Source organism: Mesocricetus auratus, unplaced genomic scaffold (genome assembly GCF_017639785.1).
Source record: "Mesocricetus auratus isolate SY011 unplaced genomic scaffold, BCM_Maur_2.0 Super-Scaffold_100022, whole genome shotgun sequence".
Taxonomy (NCBI): Eukaryota; Metazoa; Chordata; class Mammalia; order Rodentia; family Cricetidae; genus Mesocricetus; species Mesocricetus auratus.
In genome coordinates this window covers 15,249,672-15,261,775 of record NW_024429203.1, presented here as the reverse complement: position 1 = coordinate 15,261,775, position 12,104 = coordinate 15,249,672, and positions in this window count along the sequence as shown.

Below are 12,104 nucleotides of genomic sequence, written 5' to 3'. Positions count from 1 at the left end.
ACGTTTCTGGTCCTGATGTGCTCCAACATCCAGGTGATGCGATGCCTTCTTCATGAGGACTTCCTGAGGATAACACTACGTAGAAGGACTGCAAACACAGGACTCTGCCTGCTACGTGTAAGAGGGAAAGCACCCTTTTTCTAAAGTCCTTTCCTATTTCAAAATCAATTACAAGTGAACAAGCGAAGCCTTCTTAACAAGATCAGCATGTGCTTGGGTTGCTAGTAAGGCTACTGGATACCCAAGTACTAAGGACAAAAATAAAATTAAATACAAAAGATGGATCCTTCTCGTCTTTCTTCTACTCTGTGGCAAAATTTTCAACTTTTTATTGCCACGTAATAATTGTACACAGTAATTGGCTTTGTTGTGGCATTCCCATGCATGTATATATATTATATATTCTGATCACACTCACCCCATTACTCTCTCTTGTCCTCCACTCCATCGATCACCTTCTCAACTCCAGCCCCTTCTACTTCTACATGGCTACAGGTGCAGACAGACTAGGGCTGTGCTCTCACGACTTGTGTTTGTACAGCTCACTAAGTTTAATCAGTGTCTTAGGTAGGGTTTACTGTTGCTGTGAAGAGACACCATGACCACGACAACTCTTATAAAGGAAACATTCAGTTGAGGGTGGCTCACTTGCAGTTTCAGAGGTTTCGTCCATTATCATCATGAAGGAGAGGATGGTAGGGAGGGTGCAGGCAGACATGGTGCTAGGACTAAGAGTGCGACATCTTGCAGGCAACAGAAGTTGACTGACTGTCACACTGAGGGAAACTTGAGAAAAAGAGACCTCAAAGTCCTCCTCCATCGACGCCATACCCAATCCCAACATCATCACACCTCCTGATAGTGCCACTCCTGTGAGATTATGGGGGCCAATTACATTCAAAACACCACAGTCAGGCTTGCTAAGTGAAGCATCTTTGAAAGGTTATTTACAGGCATGAAGAAAAGGTCTCCTCTTTCCCCAGCATCCACTAAGCTTAAGAATCCTTAAGAGGGATTGGGCCTCATGTGCCCCTCCCCAGGTAAGCGCATCTTACCTGAGTTCAAAGTGCAATGGTCATGTCATTCCCCGGAAAAGAGGATTTCTCAGCACTCCACCCCAGCCTCGAGCTCTTCCATTCTTCCCAACTCCTCTGAGATGTTGGAACCTGGGAAGCAGTAACATAGTCGTCCCATTTGTGGTTCTGCTACGACAAGTTCTGAATCTCAGAAGTTACCACTCCCCACTGCAAAAAGCACGCAGCAGCACTGATCTATGGAGACAAACAGTTATTTAGAAGGAGAGCTGACATGTCCGTTTACCATGTCCATTCATGTCCGTTTACCAAGTCAACCATTGCAGTTTCCTTTTAGGGCCTATAACCTTCCCCTTTGAGGCTAGATATTTTATTAATTCTTCCCTTGTGTTCCTCCCTGCCTCTTATCCTACTTATATTAAAGCATAGACTACTGGCTTCCTGAGAAAGAATGTGCATGGTGAAAAAAATCAGTGGTTGAACTTGCGCTGGATTTCGTCCATCGATGTTTCTCTGGGGTTCTGGAGGTCCCCCCCCATCAGCCCCACCAGCCTCCTCGGAGGACTCTTTAGAGAAGGATCACAGGCAGGGAAGAGCTGCAGGGTGCTCACTGTTAGGACCAGCGAGCATGAAGCCTACTGCTGCAGACACTGAGAGCTATGAGGGCAAGGAAGCTCTCTGGATCTGGCTGATAGATGTCCGTGGCTACATGAAGCGCCCAACCACTGCCATCTCTCATGCTCTTGGGCTTTCCATGATATGTAATTTTAGCATACTGTGGGAGATGGGGTAAAACAAGTGTGTCATGGTATTGCAACTGATTCACAGCACGGTTGTAGAATGGAACCTGGAAAGTTCTGTTATGAGAAAAAAAAAAAGAGTTACATTTCTCTGCTTTTGTCTCTTTCTCTTCCCTTCCAAACTCTCCCTCAATCTGTCTGACAAACATTTACTCAAATCATACCACATTCCAGGTATTGGTAGGCCCTGGGATATGACAGCCATGATCTCTGTCTTCATGAGGTTGAGTCTAATGGGAGATCGGGACGTGAATGAATAATAGTGATAAAAGCAATCCCCGTGTGAGAACCATTGGCATAAATACTTCATACTCCTCTCACATTCCGTCTTCACGGAACCTGAGAAGCACACCACTGGTGACCTCTTTCGGATCAGACAGGAAAATGAAACAGTGCCAATCATTCTCACAAAAAAAAAAACATTGAAATAAAGAGGTGTTAGCCAGGCATTGAAGGACAGAAAAACAAAATGAAAATGAGATGTTGATTTAACAGAAACTGTGGGAAGCATCTAACACCCATGGGCCTCTGAGAACACAGTGGGAAAGTTGTCACGCAAGCTAAAAGAGGGACCTCTGAAACTCAGGCTCAGACATTTGAGATTGGATTACTCAGCTGTGGACACCTCAAACTCTCCAATGAGGCCAGATATGACCTCTCAAGCCTGTAATCTCAACACTATGGGGGCTGAGACAGGGGGATTGCCACAAGCTTGAGAGCAGTATGGGCTACATCCAGAGTTCCAGGCCAGCTTGGGCTACAGAGTCAGATCCTGTTTGCAACAATAAAATAAACTCCAAAGAAGGCACCTGTGAGGACAAAATGTGTACTTCAAGGGAGGGAGCACAGTTAATTGGTGATTATCTCCTAGGAAGTACCAGGAAGCTGGTTTCTGGAAGTGGGTGGGAGTAAGGCATAAAACAGAACCCTTGCGAGTCAACATCATTTAGCAGAATATAGAACGGTGTGCCTAAAGCTGAGAGATAACAATTTTCCGTTTTATTAAAAATAGATTCTTTTCTGGTACAACACATCCTGATTAAAGTTTTCCCTCCCTCTATTCCCCCCAGTTCCTCCCCACCTCCTCTCCCATGCAGATCCACTCCCTTTCTATCTCTCATTAAAAAAGAACAGGCTTCTAAGAGATAACAACCAAACACGACAAAATAAAATATGATGTGATAAAACAAAAATCACATCGAAGTTGGACAAGGCAAACCAACAGAAGGAAAAGACTCCCAAGAGAAGGCACAAGAACCAGAGACCTACTTGTTCACACACTCAAAAGTCCCACAAAAGTGCTAGACTGAAAACTGTAATACACACACAGAGGACTTGGTGCAGGCCAGAATAGACCCCAGTGTCTCTGCTTCAGTCTCCATGAGTTCATATGAGCTTTGGTCAACCAAACAAAATGCAGAATTGTGGATCCCACTTCCAACACATGTAACTACAATACAACTCCTGCACCTAAGGCACAGGGATCATTGTGGAAGAGGAAGAAAGATTTTATGAGTCAGAGGAACAAGGTTTGCAGGGGCTTGTGTCTTCTTGAAACACCAGAAGCTACAGCCAGGAAGTCTTACTGACCTGTCTACCTAAACGTGATCTGAATGAGGATGATATCAATAGACTAATGTAGGAGGGGGAACGTCCAGGAAGCCTCAGGGACCCTAGACAAAGAACTATAGCAACAAAGGAGTGATGGAAGCTGGAGCAACAGTCTTCCTCAGGGAAAAGTTCACCACCTGGGTATCCAATACCAAGTGGTCAGTTAGCCCGTGGTGGTAGGGCTACCAGCCAGACTGACCCTTAATTATCCTAAAGCTACAAAAGAAACAAATAACCAATTGTTCTGCTAGTAATTTTTCTTCATTGTTGTCATCCGGACACATTTTTTAATCAGAGTCTAATTCTTCGGTCATTATTGACAGAATATTTACAAATTCCAATTCTCTCCTTATCAAAGAAGTTAGCCATGAAAATCAACAAACTGAGAGAGTATGGACATGTTCTGCAAGAGAGGAAGTAAAGAACAGGGTGTTCATGCCACAAACGGTGTACTGGTGACCCACTTGAGTCTGATAACCTACTGGTACTTTCCGGTAAGAATTGTTACTTCACACACCCAGTATTATGGCTCAATGACCCAGAAAAGCCATGCCATGATGGGAAGCTTTGATACCATGCCCACCTAATAATCCACAGTTAGAGGAACCAAATCAGTGAGAGATCAAATTTTAGTTGCAAAAGCCATAAATGTAGGAAATACCAGGTGTTTGACTCACATATGGGCAGTTCTAGAAAATTTTCTAGAAAATGGTCATATTCCAAACAGCTAGGAAGAAATGCATTTGTAAATAACGTAGAAAATACAGAGAATAAAACAAAAGCAATGCAGGGTGGATCATGGAAAAGCTCTTCATAAAGAAGCTACATTTGAACTTAGAACTGTGTCTGGCCTGCTAGGTCAGGTTGAGGGGAAAGGGTGAGATGAAGTCATATACAGACCTTGCCTCCTCTCCTGATGAGAGTGTGTGGAGCTGAACAGAGTCCCTTTCTGGACGTTCTAGAGTTCTGTGACTTGTTTGTGAATTCAGCGATTTTTTTGTCCTAGCACTTAGGAAATTATTGTAGCCCTTCTTGGGGTTTTAGGAAGTTCTGCCCTAGGTTGAGGATTTGACCTCCTGTTTGGGGGTGAAGTAAGCTGTTCTTCTCTACAGAGGAGGACACCGACAGGTCCCCATGATGGAGAGGGAGTGTGGTTTCTGTCCCTCCCTCTCCAAGTCAATCCTGGAGAGATTCTGAAGTTGAGTTACTCTGAATCAACCCACCCTCGACACCAGAGACCGCTTCTGTGCCCTTGAAAGCACACATCTGAGCTGGCATGTGTTCCTCTAGTGCAGCTCTGAGACCACCACTTTCTCAAGCACTGCTGCCAGTTTCCTCATTAAGGGTTTCCTTGGCATGCTGTTCTTTTCCCCTGATGGCAGTGCCTGAGTAGATCCTCTTTCTCCCTGAGCCTGGATAAAGGCTTTTGGTTTTCCTTGGTGGAAAAAGATAGTTACATGTTTTCTGCCCTCTCTTATACACCTTCCCCTTGAGGCATGGTCTTTCTATGTAGCCTGCCTTGACGTTGGACTTTTGATCATCCTGCCTCAGCTTCCAGAGTGCCAGGATTAAGGGTGTGAATCACTACTCCAAGGCGTATGTTTTATCTTATCTATCCAATATGCAGAAACCTTCTGTTCTAAGATCATAGCCTGTGTTGCCTGAAGAAGTGAGGCAGGCATGGCCTGGGGGCATTCGAGAAAAGTCATTTAAATTCTGCTCTTGCCTTTCTCCCACATTTCACTGAGACTTTACCTCTTTGATACTTTTGATGTCATAGATTACCTTTTAGGAAGTCTGAGTTACCACTGTGACTTCTCTTTAGGGGGTCAACATTAGGACTATGATTGAGTCATTAGCTCTGTGTGTGTGTGTGTGTGTGTGCATGTGTGTGCGTGTGTGTACATGTGTGTTGGGGGTGCACAACCTGTGCATGCTTTGAGGAATAGGTGTTCTGCTGTTATTCTCTGTCTTATACCCTTGATACAGGGTCTGTCACGGAATTTGGAGGTAGACTGGTGGCCACCAAGTCCCATTGAGCATTCTGTCTCTGCCCTTCTCTGACGGGATTATAGTTGTATGCACGACCATAATTGGCTTTTCACATGGGTTCTGGAGATTTGAACTCAGTTCCTAATGCTTGCACAAGAGCTCTTACACAAAGGACCATCTGTCCAGGTCTCATTAGCTGTTTCTTAAAACTCTGAAATTACCTTCTTAAAGCTCACTACATTCCACTTTTTTAATTCACCAAGATTAACTGGACTTGCATCTGAATTTCTACCATTGTCAGGTAGAGAGTATAGCAACTCCAGGAAAGTATGATCTTGGAGCCAAAGATAAATATAGACCACATGGGTACAGCTGTGCCAACAAAAACCATGTTTAAGCCATATGAACTCTCTGAAATCAAACCATTAGGACCAGTAGAGATTTGAAACAAAAAAAATGGTATTTGGAGATAATGTAAATGCAACTTGAAAAATTTCACAAATGTAACAGGTGGGGAAATTTAGCATAAGATGCAATAGATAAAGGACACAACAGATGACATTTAGAGTGGACTTTAAAAGATGAACATACCAAATAGAGGGATACTCTCTCAGCCTGGACACATGGGGAAGGGCCTAGGTCCTGCCCTGGATGAAATGACAGACTTTGGAGATCACCCCAAGGAGGGCCTCATCCTCCATAGGGAATGATGTGGGGCTTGGTTCGGAGGCTGGGGGGGGGGGGTTAGTGGAAGGACAAGGGAGCAGGGGTGGGAGAGGGAGCTGGGATTGACATGTGAAGCATTCATGTTTCTAATTTAAATAAAAACATATATTGAGGAAAGAAAAAAAAGACGAAGAAAGAGTTAGAATGATGCAAAATCCGGATGCTACCAGTAGGAGGAAGACACCTCAGACAGGACGATTTCCACTGTTTATCTATTATCTGTTTGGACTTTCTGTTGTTCATGACTCAGACCTTGTAGGCGGTGTTTCTAGGAATCTATCCATTTATTCTGGGTTATCTAAATTGTTGAAATTGGTTATAGTGTTTTGTTTTGTCTTCCACTGTTTATGTTTCTTAGTATCTTATCTTTTCAGTGTCTTATATTTTTCCAGCTTATCTCTAAAATTGTTGGTTTTATTTTTTAGTCAGTTCTGGAGCTGGAGAGACAGCTCATGGTTAAAAGCACTTGCTCCTTTTCCAGGGAATCTGGATTTGATTCCCAGTACCCCCACACACACAAACACACTGACACTCTCTGAATATTTTAAATTTTTTAATGTATTTATTTTGGTGTGTGTACGTGTGTGTGTATGTGTGTGTGTGTGTGTGTGTGTGTGTGTGTGTGTGCACATTTCACAGTGTTTGTGGGGAGGTCAGAGGACTCCTTTTGGGAAGTCAGTTCTTTCTCTCCATCTTGTTTTAGAAGCAGTCTGTCTGTCTCCCTCCCTCCCTCCATCCCTCCCTCTCCATGGCCTGAGAGCTTTTCTAACAGTTCTCCTGTCTCTGCCTCTCATCTTGCTGCAGCAGCAGGGATCACATGTGCCGTTGCAAACTATTTTTTCAGCAGTTCTGGAAATCAAATTCAAGTCATAAACCTTGTATAGCAAGTGCCTTTGCCTGCTGAGCCATCTCCTGGGCCCTGTGACTGTTCTTAATGTTCTTCTTTGTTGGAACCTGATCCCTGACAGAAGAATGCACAGTCTTATTCAGCTAATGGAACTGATCCTAATTCTTGTCTTTCTCAGACTCTTTTGGATTATCCTGGAATTTCTTATTTTATATTCTCTACTAGTTTCTAATAATGTACAATTTGTAATTTTCTTATTGGCTATACATAATTGATATTTTATTCTTTTAAGTTTTTTTAATGGGTGGTAATAATTACATCGTTTCCCCTTCCTTTTCCTCCCTCCAAACCTGCCTGTATACCCATCTCCTTGTTCTCTTTCAAATTAATTGCTGCTATATGCATGCATATACGTGTGTGTATGTGTTTGAGCACGTGTGTGTGTGTCTATTCCTAAACCCAACTTGCTCAGTCCATATGTTACTTGTCTGTAAATATTTTCAGTACTGACCACTTGGTATTGGATACCCAGGTGGTGAACTTTTCCCTGAGGAAGACTGTTGCTCCAGCTTCCATCACTCCTTTGTTGCTATAGTTCTTTGTCTAGGGTCCCTGAGGCTTCCTGGACGTTCCCCCTCCTACATTAGTCTATTGATATCATCCTCATTCAGATCACGTTTAGGTAGACAGGTCAGTAAGACTTCCTGGCTGTAGCTTCTGGTGTTTCAAGAAGACACAAGCCCCTGCAAACCTTGTTCCTCTGACTCATAAAATCTTTCTTCCTCTTCCACAATGATCCCTGTGCCTTAGGTGCAGGAGTTGTATTGTAGTTACATGTGTTGGAAGTGGGATCCACAATTCTGCATTTTGTTTGGTTGTAATTTTCTGTAATGGTCTTCATCTTCATTTTGCAGAAAGAAGTTTGTTCATTCTCTGGTAGCTAAGGATTTTGAACACTTTTTCAAGTATTTGTTGACCATTTGTATTTTTTCTTCTGGTATCTAATCAGCTAAAAGCCTATTTATTAATTGGTTGGTATGGGTTTATTTGTATATATTTAATTTTTGCAATTTAATAAACCCTAGTTGTTAATATCATATCTGATGTATAGTTGACAAAGTTTTTCTTTCCCCCATCCTGTAGAAGGTTGTTTCCTTTGCTATGTAAAAGCTTCTTAATTTTATACAGTCCCCTTTGATAATTCCTGGAATCACTTCCTGTTCCATTACTGCTCTCTTCAGAAATTTCTTCTCTAGGTTTATATCTTCAAGTGTTTTGCCTGTGTTTTCTTATACCATTTTCGATGTTTCCAACCTTAAGTTCAGGGTTTGATCCATTTTACATTGATTTAAATGCAGAGTGAGAGGTGTAGATATATTTTCATTTTCCTGCATGTTAAAATCCGGTTTTCACTGCACCATTGCAAAAAGTTTCCTTATTGAGGGGTGAGGCCTGCACTTACCTTTCCAAATAAGGACATATGTTTAGAATGCAGTTATGGATTGTGCTGGCTTAGTGAAGTAGTAGTGTAGGTTGCCCCTCCAAGATCTATGACTTTACTAGCCCTGGGTAATTGGCTAGATTTATCATAAAAGCCATGATTTCATTCTTATTGAGCAGGTCTTAAGTCCAATCAGAGAGCTGTTACTGCTTTTATAGCTAGATATGACTATTGGTTGCTTCTTTCCTATGGAAGATGAAGTACATAGCGTCTTCAGCAATAGGGTCTTCCCATCTACCTCTGGGGCAACTAAAGGCAATAGCAGTAGTTTACAGAGTCCCTAGATGCCTTGAGACTGTCATACCTCTTAGGACATCCTTTCTTTCCCATGACCTTTGACAGTGTTGAGGAATCTTGTATTAGTCAGGATTCACTAATGGAACAGAAGTGATCGACTGAATATTTACATATATTCAAATACACAGAGAGAGAGAGAGAGACAGAGAGAAAGAGAAAGATAGAGAGAGAAAGAAAGAGAGATGTACAAATTTGGCTTTTTCAAAAACTTATTTATTTATTTATTTATTATGTATACAATATTCTACCTGCATATATGTCTGCATACTAGAAGAGGACACCAGCTCTCATTATAGATGGTTGTGAGCTACCGTGTAATTGCTGGGAATTGTATTCAGGACTTCTGGAAGAGCACAGTCATCTCTCCAGTCCCAAATCTGGCTTCTTTATGCCTGTTTTATATTACCAATACAGCTATAAAATTTGTTATCTTTGCATTTATTTCTCCTCTCTATTTTTTCTACAAATTAAGCTTCTGAATGAGAGATTTATAACTATACTTTAATTTTGTTATATTAGATGTATTTTAGTATTCATACATGAATATAATATATTTAGATCAAATCCACCCCATTCCTCACCTCTATTATCCTTATCCCTCATCACTTCCTCCCACAACCTCATGTGCTCTCTCTGTTTGTTAATACCCTCTGAATGTATTTAGTGCTACCTGAATGTATGTGGATATGGGATCATCTTCTAGAGCATGGGTCACCTCTCAGGACCCGCACGCCTGAAGAAAACTGAATAACCCTCCCCAAGCAGCTGTCGATTTACAATAGCCCCTCAGACTCAGGAGGGACATTGTGAGCCTCTGACCCATGCATGCTGGATTTTGGCCGATTTGATCTTGTACAGGTCTTAAGCGTGCAGTCTCAGTCTATGCAAGTCCCCATGTACAACTATGTTGTCACGTCCAGCAAGTACTGTTTCCCTACAGAATCTATTCCCTCTGGCTCTGACAGTATTTCTTGTTCCTCTTCTGCAATGGCCACTCAGCCTTGGGGGAAGAGGGTATGATAGAGATGTCCTATGCAGAGTTGGGTAATCCAGTCTCTTATTCTCTGCATATTGACAGATCGTGTGTCTCTGTATTAGTTGGCATCAAAAACAAAAACAAAAAACAAAAAGAAGCTTCTCTGATAAAGGTTGAGAGTTACACAACCTATGAGTATAAAGGTAAGAATGTAGGGATAATTGATTACTAGGTCCATTTAGCAGAGTTAGTTGTATTATTCTTGTTGGTAATGTATTAATCAAGGGTTCCAAGGTCTTTGTTTTCTTTATTTGAAATTCTGGTATTATAAATGATACTGGAAATTGTTTTATGTGCAGTGACAATTCATGTTCTTCATTTGGATTATTTGTGTAATTTATTTGTTTGTTGTTAATATTTAATTGTGCAGCTAACCTTATATTAATTTATATGAAAGAACCTTGGTATATTTAGGAGACAAACTATTATCAGGTAATCTTTTCTCATTGCATTCCTATGATTTTTCCAAGGGTGCTTGGTTTTAATTTATTAAATACTTATCTTCATATGTGGTCAAATCTATCAATCTTTTTAACTGATAGCATAGGTAGAAAACCTTCCTAACCATTAGACTATGTAGACACTTAAAAATATTGATATCTAATAGTGAGAACAGATAAGAATGAACTTTGGTATTATACAGGTGTTGGATTAACTCTAGCAATTAACTATTTGTAACAAATTTATTTTCCAAAGATTGGTGTAACCACATTTCTCATATCTAGAACTTTCTACCCTATACTGGAGGCATGAAAACAGTGTAGTGCAGTATACATGACTTCCAAGCCTGGGCCAAAGAGAAAAAAACCACCAGAAATAAAGGATAGAGTCTCCAGCTTCTGGTTTTCTTCTGTCTTTGGTCTTCCTCTGAGACCTTGGTCATCAAGGAGAAGAGACCAACCCCAGTGTTTACCTACAAAATTCTGACATACCATTCCAGTGCTCACCAATGTTTTACACATGGTTTATACTGTACCATGTGTTACACTGTACCATGGTTTCAATGTGAAATGTCCCTCACAGGCTCAGATGTTTGAATATTTGACCCCAGACTGGTGATGGGTTTTGAGAGACTATGGTAACTGGTGTATGGGGTGTAGCCTGACACTCACAGTTTTGAGGGTCAATAGCTCACTCCTGTTCCAGTACAGTCTGTGTTCCCTGACCTTCCCATATATAAAAAATCAGGCTGAAGTCTCCTGTCACCATGAACCCTATAATGCATTCCTCACTGTGAAACCTGAAATAGAGAGTCAAAATAAGTCTTTAGTGCCTTAAATTGCTTCAGTCAAGGATTTACTTGGTTACAGTGATGACAGCAGTCATGACTGGAAAATGTAATTTTCTGATACTTGTCTATTTATTTCACCAGCCTGGTATCAGATTTCTTATCTATCAATTTGTCTACATTATAGAAACCGTGAAAAGCATGTAAGCTTATATAGCTACGCACATAAATGTAAGGCATTCAAAATTTGTCTAGATATATTAAAACTAATAATTATAGACACAACAAATGTTTTAAAGTAAAACTGTTTTTTCACAATTATAGCTTTAATACATGTGAAATTCATTTTGGATCAATGCATGGAGTTGTATGAACTATTTGTTGGTCAATTCCAGATTCATAGGTTGCCAGACCAAGTACAACTCTTGATCAAGAGGACATCTGTAAAACAATCCCTGTGTGACTACTCTAACACATGCAGGAGGAGCATCGGGTGGCTACAGAATGGGTATTGGGTGTGCCATCATTTGGGGAAAGAAACTCTCAGCCAGGTTTTACTCTGGGTTTTGTTTATTTGTTTGTTTGCTTGCTTGCTTTCTTGTTTGCCCAAATTGCATGCTAGAACTGGGGAGAATGTTCCATGATGGGTGAAGTAAAAGAAAATATCCTCAAGGATTAGGACAATGTCTCCTAGGTTTTCAGGAATCCTGTAAGAGTCTCCTCTTTCATGAGTAATGCATTCAGACCCTGCACCTTCTCTCACTCAAGAGAAACAAAACGCAACTTCATTTTCCAACCTGGAAGTTCCATTTCCAAAGATGTTGCCCTTGAAATTTAGAGAATAAGGGTTTGGATGTAGTTCAGTGGTAACGTACTTGCTTAGAATTCATGAATTTGATACCCAGCATCATACCACACCCTTTAAAACTTAAAAGAAAATTGAAAAAAGTGAAGAATGAAAATGTTCATTAAAATGTGGTCTCAGTTACAGACTAGCTTTAGATTTGTCCCATTTACAAAATGTGCTGGGTA